This window comes from Hippocampus guttulatus, chromosome 20 (genome assembly GCF_054856545.1).
Source record: "Hippocampus guttulatus isolate MCC_2025c chromosome 20, RoL_Hgut_1.0, whole genome shotgun sequence".
Classification (NCBI taxonomy): Eukaryota; Metazoa; Chordata; class Actinopteri; order Syngnathiformes; family Syngnathidae; genus Hippocampus; species Hippocampus guttulatus.
Window position 1 is genome coordinate 11,778,821 of NC_141280.1, and position 6,180 is coordinate 11,785,000.

At 51.8% G+C, this 6,180-nt stretch overlaps 11 non-coding genes and 1 pseudogene across 11 annotated transcripts; all 12 read right to left on the reverse strand.

Moving 5' to 3' along the window:
* Window positions 1–104: 104 nt before the first annotated feature.
* Window positions 105–223, reverse strand: LOC147188490 (5S ribosomal RNA). The gene has a single exon (XR_015098473.1). It is a non-coding gene; the product is annotated as a 5S ribosomal RNA (ribosomal RNA).
* A 363-nt stretch (window positions 224–586) lies between these two features.
* LOC147188491 (5S ribosomal RNA) lies at window positions 587–705 on the reverse strand. Its single transcript, XR_015098600.1, has one exon. It is a non-coding gene; the product is annotated as a 5S ribosomal RNA (ribosomal RNA).
* Window positions 706–1,189: 484 nt separating this feature from the next.
* On the reverse strand, window positions 1,190–1,308 carry LOC147188492 (5S ribosomal RNA). The gene has a single exon (XR_015098601.1). It is a non-coding gene; the product is annotated as a 5S ribosomal RNA (ribosomal RNA).
* Window positions 1,309–1,672: 364 nt separating this feature from the next.
* On the reverse strand, window positions 1,673–1,791 carry LOC147188493 (5S ribosomal RNA). Its single transcript, XR_015098602.1, has one exon. It is a non-coding gene; the product is annotated as a 5S ribosomal RNA (ribosomal RNA).
* A 364-nt stretch (window positions 1,792–2,155) lies between these two features.
* LOC147188494 (5S ribosomal RNA) lies at window positions 2,156–2,264 on the reverse strand (annotated as a pseudogene).
* A 364-nt stretch (window positions 2,265–2,628) lies between these two features.
* Window positions 2,629–2,747, reverse strand: LOC147188495 (5S ribosomal RNA). Its single transcript, XR_015097957.1, has one exon. It is a non-coding gene; the product is annotated as a 5S ribosomal RNA (ribosomal RNA).
* A 364-nt stretch (window positions 2,748–3,111) lies between these two features.
* On the reverse strand, window positions 3,112–3,230 carry LOC147188496 (5S ribosomal RNA). Its single transcript, XR_015098603.1, has one exon. It is a non-coding gene; the product is annotated as a 5S ribosomal RNA (ribosomal RNA).
* Window positions 3,231–3,594: 364 nt separating this feature from the next.
* LOC147188497 (5S ribosomal RNA) lies at window positions 3,595–3,713 on the reverse strand. The gene has a single exon (XR_015098604.1). It is a non-coding gene; the product is annotated as a 5S ribosomal RNA (ribosomal RNA).
* A 479-nt stretch (window positions 3,714–4,192) lies between these two features.
* LOC147188498 (5S ribosomal RNA) lies at window positions 4,193–4,311 on the reverse strand. The gene has a single exon (XR_015098606.1). It is a non-coding gene; the product is annotated as a 5S ribosomal RNA (ribosomal RNA).
* A 365-nt stretch (window positions 4,312–4,676) lies between these two features.
* On the reverse strand, window positions 4,677–4,795 carry LOC147188499 (5S ribosomal RNA). Its single transcript, XR_015098151.1, has one exon. It is a non-coding gene; the product is annotated as a 5S ribosomal RNA (ribosomal RNA).
* Window positions 4,796–5,257: 462 nt separating this feature from the next.
* Window positions 5,258–5,376, reverse strand: LOC147188500 (5S ribosomal RNA). Its single transcript, XR_015098607.1, has one exon. It is a non-coding gene; the product is annotated as a 5S ribosomal RNA (ribosomal RNA).
* Window positions 5,377–5,740: 364 nt separating this feature from the next.
* Window positions 5,741–5,859, reverse strand: LOC147188501 (5S ribosomal RNA). The gene has a single exon (XR_015098608.1). It is a non-coding gene; the product is annotated as a 5S ribosomal RNA (ribosomal RNA).
* Between the last annotated feature and the right edge of the window lie 321 nt (window positions 5,860–6,180).

Sequence of the window (6,180 nt, forward strand, 5' to 3'; positions counted from 1 at the left end):
AAAATGTCAGTTCAACGTTGTGGCTCTCCCAGTTAAGGCTGAGGTGAAATAGTGGAGAAAAGGTAGCGCGAAATAACGTGAAAGAGTGTTCACGTGGGTGCAAAAGCTTACAGCACCTGGTATTCCCAGGCGGTCTCCCATCCAAGTTCTAACCAGTCCCGACCCTGCTTAGCTTCCGAGATCGGACGAGATCGGGCGTTCTCAGGGTAGTATGGCCGTAAGCGAGAAAAAATGTGAAAATTGTCCCCTTTATAGCTGACAGGCACTTCCGGGTCGGGGGTGGAGTGGTGGGGTGAATTTTTTTCATTTATTCACCTCCTCCCGAGTGCACGAAGGAGGGGCCCGCTCCCGTGGTGGTTTGAGCGCTCAGCCTGTCAGGCTCGCATACGGCCCGCTGCGAGCACGCAGCTCCTCGGTACTTGATGTCTGTTGCAAAAGTGTGCTTTTCCAGCGGAGGTGCAACACATCAATATGAGATTTAAATATATCAGTTCAACGTTGTGGGTCCCCCAGTTAAGGCTGAGGTGAAAAAAGTGGAGAAAAGGTAGCGCGAAATAACGTGAAAGAGTGTTCACGTGGGTGCAAAAGCTTACAGCACCTGGTATTCCCAGGCGGTCTCCCATCCAAGTACTAACCAGGCCCGACCCTGCTTAGCTTCCGAGATCGGACGAGATCGGGCGTTCTCAGGGTAGTATGGCCGTAAGCGAGAAAAGAAGTTAAAATTGTCCCCTTTATAGCTGACAGGGCACTTCCGGGTCGGGGGCGGAGTCGTGGGGTGAATTTTTTTTTTTTTATTTATTCACCTCCTCGCGGGTGCACGAAGGAGGGGCCCGCTCCCGTGGTGGTTTGAGCGCTCAGCCTGTCAGGCTCGCATACGGTCCGCTGTGAGCACGCAGCTCCTCGGTACTTGATGTCTGTTGCAAAAATTTGCTTTTCCAGTGGAGGTGCAAAAGCATGCAGCAGGCGGAAATCCCAAGCTGCTTCTTGTCCAAGTGCTATCATGACCGAGCAGCGTGCAGACGGCTCCCTCTGTTGGACATTATTTTATTCCAAAGAGACGTTGATCTGTCAAATCAACTTGAAGGAAACGATTTCAAAACACAGGATAAGTGAAAGTTGAATGACAAATGAAAGCCAAAATTTTAGGCAAGAGCAGTGATTTGTGTTGTGAATTGGAGGTGGGTGCAAAAGCTTACAGCACCTGGTATTCCCAGGCGGTCTCCCATCCAAGTACTAACCAGGCCCGACCCTGCTTAGCTTCCGAGATCGGACGAGATCGGGCGTTCTCAGGGTAGTATGGCCGTAAGCGAGAAAAGAAGTGAAAATTGTCCCCTTTATAGCTGACAGGGCACTTCCGGGTCGGGGGCGCAGTAGTGGGGTCAATTTTTTTCATTTATTCACCTAATCGCGAGTGCACGAAGGAGGGGCCCGCTCCCGTGGTGGTTTGAGCGCTCAGCCTGTCAGGCTCGCATACGGTCCGCTGCGAGCACGCAGCTCCTCGGTACTTGATGTCTGTTGCAAAAGTGTGCTTTTCCAGCGGAGGTGCAACACATCAATAAGAGATTTAAAAATATCAGTTCAACGTTGTGGGTCCCCCAGTTAAGGCTGAGGTGAAAAAAGTGGAGAAAAGGTAGCGCGAAATAACGTGAAAGAGTGTTCACGTGGGTGCAAAAGCTTACAGCACCTGGTATTCCCAGGCGGTCTCCCATCCAAGTACTAACCAGGCCCGACCCTGCTTAGCTTCCGAGATCGGACGAGATCGGGCGTTCTCAGGGTAGTATGGCCGTAAGCGAGAAAAGAAGTGAAAATTGTCCCCTTTATAGCTGACAGGGCACTTCCGGGTCGGGGGTGCAGTAGTGGGGTCAATTTTTTTCATTTATTCACCTCCTCGCGAGTGCACGAAGGAGGGGCCCGCTCCCGTGGTGGTTTGAGCGCTCAGCCTGTCAGGCTCGCATACGGCCCGCTGCGAGCACGCAGCTCCTCGGTACTTGATGTCTGTTGCAAAAGTGTGCTTTTCCAGCGGAGGTGCAACACATCAATAAGAGATTTAAAAATATCAGTTCAACGTTGTGGGTCCCCCAGTTAAGGCTGAGGTGAAAAAAGTGGAGAAAAGGTAGCGCGAAATAACGTGAAAGAGTGTTCACGTGGGTGCAAAAGCTTACAGCACCTGGTATTCCCAGGCGGTCTCCCATCCAAGTACTAACCAGGCCCGACCCTGCTTAGCTTCCGAGATCGGGCGTTCTCAGGGTAGTATGGCCGTAAGCGAGGGAAAACGTGAAATTTGTCCCCTTTATAGCAGACAGGGCACTTCCGGGTCAGGGGCGGAGTAGTGGGGTGAATTTTTTTCATTTATTCACCTCCTCGCGGGTGCACGAAGGAGGGGCCCGCTCCCGTGGTGGTTTGAGCGCTGAGCCTGTCAGGCTCGCATACGGTCCGCTGCGAGCACGCAGCTCCTTGGTACTTGATGTCTGTTGCAAAAGTGTGCTTTTCCAGCGGAGGTGCAACACATCAATAAGAGATTTAAAAATGTCAGTTCAACGTTGTGGCTCTCCCAGTTAAGGCTGAGGTGAAAAAAGTGGAGAAAAGGTAGCGCGAAATAACGTGAAAGAGTGTTCACGTGGGTGCAAAAGCTTACAGCACCTGGTATTCCCAGGCGGTCTCCCATCCAAGTACTAACCAGGCCCGACCCTGCTTAGCTTCCGAGATCGGACGAGATCAGGCGTTCTCAGGGTAGTATGGCCGTAAGCGAGAAAAGAAGTGAAAATTGTCCCCTTTATAGCTGACAGGGCAGTTCCGGGTCGGGGGCGGAGTGGTGGGGTGAATTTTTTTCATTTATTCACCTCCTCCCGAGTGCACGAAGGAGGGGCCCGCTCCCGTGGTGGTTTGAGCGCTCAGCCTGTCAGGCTCGCATACGTTCCGCTGCGAGCACGCGGCTCCTCGGTACTTGATGTCTGTTGCAAAATTTTGCTTTTCCAGTGGAGGTACAACACATCAATAAGAGATTTAAAAATATCAGTTCAACGTTGTGGGTCCCCCAGTTAAGGCTGAGGTGAAAAAAGTGAAGAAAAGGTAGCGCGAAATAACGTGAAAGAGTGTTCACGTGGGTGCAAAAGCTTACAGCACCTGGTATTCCCAGGCGGTCTCCCATCCAAGTACTAACCAGGCCCGACCCTGCTTAGCTTCCGAGATCGGACGAGATCGGGCGTTCTCAGGGTAGTATGGCCGTAAGCGAGAAAAAATGTGAAAATTGTCCCCTTTATAGCTGACAGGGCACTTCCGGGTCGGGGGCGGAGTAGTGGGGTGAATTTTTTTCATTTATTCACCTCCTCGCGAGTGCACGAAGGAGGGGCCCGCTCCCGTGGTGGTTTGAGCGCTCAGCCTGTCAGGCTCGCATACGGTCCGCTGCGAGCACGCAGCTCCTCGGTACTTGATGTCTGTTGCAAAAGTGTGCTTTTCCAGCGGAGGTGCAACACATCAATAAGAGATTTAAAAATATCAGTTCAACGTTGTGGGTCCCCCAGTTAAGGCTGAGGTGAATAAAGTGGAGAAAAGGTAGCGCGAAATAACGTGAAAGAGTGTTCACGTGGGTGCAAAAGCTTACAGCACCTGGTATTCCCAGGCGGTCTCCCATCCAAGTACTAACCAGGCCCGACCCTGCTTAGCTTCCGAGATCGGACGAGATCGGGCGTTCTCAGGGTAGTATGGCCGTAAGCGAGAAAAGAAGTGAAAATTGTCCCCTTTAGAGCTGACAGGGCACTTCCGGGTCGGGGGCGGAGTAGTGGGGTGATTTTTTTTCATTTATTCACCTCCTCGCGAGTGCACGAAGGAGGGGCCCGCTCCCGTGGTGGTTTGAGCGCTCAGCCTGTCAGGCTCGCATACGGTCCGCTGCGAGCACGCAGCTCCTCGGTACTTGATGTCTGTTGCAAAAATTTGCTTTTCCAGTGGAGGTGCAAAAGCATCCAGCAGGCGGAAATCCCAAGCTGCTTCTTGTCCAAGTGCTATCATGACCGAGCCCCGTGCAGACGGCTCCCTCTGTTGGACATTATTTTATTCCAAAGAGACGTTGATCTGTCAAATCAACTTGAAGGAAACGATTTCAAAACACAGGATAAGTGAAAGTTGAATGACAAATGAAAGCCAAAATTTTAGGCAAGAGCAGTGATTTGTGTTGTGAATTGGAGGTGGGTGCAAAAGCTTACAGCACCTGGTATTCCCAGGCGGTCTCCCATCCAAGTACTAACCAGGCCCGACCCTGCTTAGCTTCCGAGATCGGACGAGATCGGGCGTTCTCAGGGTAGTATGGCCGTAAGCGAGAAAAGAAGTGAAAATTGTCCCCTTTATAGCTGACAGGGCACTTCCGGGTCGGGGGCGGAATAGTGGGGTGAATTTTTTTTTTAATTATTCACCTCCTCGCGGGTGCACGAAGGAGGGGCCCGCTCCCGTGGTGGTTTGAGCGCTCAGCCTGTCAGGCTCGCATACGGTCCGCTGCGAGCACGCAGCTCCTCGGTACTTGATGTCTTTTGCAAAGGTGTGCTTTTCCAGCAGAGGTGCAACACATCAATAAGAGATTTAAAAATGTCAGTTCAACGTTGTGGCTCTCCCAGTTAAGGCTGAGGTGAAAAAGTGGAGAAAAGGAAGCGCGAAATAAGGTGAAAGAGTGTTCACGTGGGTGCAAAAGCTTACAGCACCTGGTATTCCCAGGCGGTCTCCCATCCAAGTACTAACCAGGCCCGACCCTGCTTAGCTTCTGAGATCGGACGAGATCGGGCGTTCTCAGGGTAGTATGGCCGTAAGCGAGAAAACATGTGAAAATTGTCCCCTTTATAGCTGACAGGCACTTCCGGGTCGGGGGTGGAGTGGTGGGGTGAATTTTTTTCATTTATTCACCTCCTCCCGAGTGCACGAAGGAGGGGCCCGCTCCCGTGGTGGTTTGAGCGCTCAGCCTGTCAGGCTCGCATACGGTCCGCTGCGAGCACGCAGCTCCTCGGTACTTGATGTCTGTTGCAAACATTTGCTTTTCCAGTGGAGGTGCAAAAGCATCCAGCAGGCGGAAATCCCAAGTGCTATCATGACCGAGCCCCGTGCAGACGGCTCCCTCTGTTGGACATTATTTTATTCCAAAGAGACGTTGATCTGTCAAATCAACTTGAAGGAAACGATTTCAAAACACAGGATAAGTGAAAGTTGAATGACAAATGAAAGCCAAAATTTTAGGCAAGAGCAGTGATTTGTGTTGTGAATTGGAGGTGGGTGCAAAAGCTTACAGCACCTGGTATTCCCAGGCGGTCTCCCATCCAAGTACTAACCAGGCCCGACCCTGCTTAGCTTCCGAGATCGGACGAGATCGGGCGTTCTCAGGGTAGTATGGCCGTAAGCGAGAAAAGAAGTGAAAATTGTCCCCTTTATAGCTGACAAGGCAGTTCCGGGTCGGGGGCGGAGTGGTGGGGTGAATTTTTTTCATTTATTCACCTCCTCCCGAGTGCACGAAGGAGGGGCCCGCTCCCGTGGTGGTTTCAGCGCTCAGCCTGTCAGGCTCGCATACGTTCCGCTGCGAGCACGCGGCTCCTCGGTACTTGATGTCTGTTGCAAAATTTTGCTTTTCCAGTGGAGGTACAACACATCAATAAGAGATTTAAAAATATCAGTTCAACGTTGTGGGTCCCCCAGTTAAGGCTGAGGTGAAAAAAGTGAAGAAAAGGTAGCGCGAAATAACGTGAAAGAGTGTTCACGTGGGTGCAAAAGCTTACAGCACCTGGTATTCCCAGGCGGTCTCCCATCCAAGTACTAACCAGGCCCGACCCTGCTTAGCTTCCGAGATCGGACGAGATCGGGCGTTCTCAGGGTAGTATGGCCGTAAGCGAGAAAAGAAGTGAAAATCGTCCCCTTTATAGCTGACAGGGCACTTCCGGGTCGGGGGCGGAGTGGTGGGGTGAATTTTTTTCATTTATTCACCTCCTCCCGAGTGCACGAAGGAGGGGCCCGCTCCCGTGGTGGTTTGAGCGCTCAGCCTGTCAGGCTCGCATACGGTCCGCTGCGAGCACGCAGCTCCTCGGTCCTTGATGTCTGTTGCAAAAGTGTGCTTTTCCAGCGGAGGTGCAACACATCAATAAGAGATTTAAAAATATCAGTTCAACGTTGTGGGTCCCCCAGTTAAGGCTGAGGTGAAAAAAGTGGAGAAAA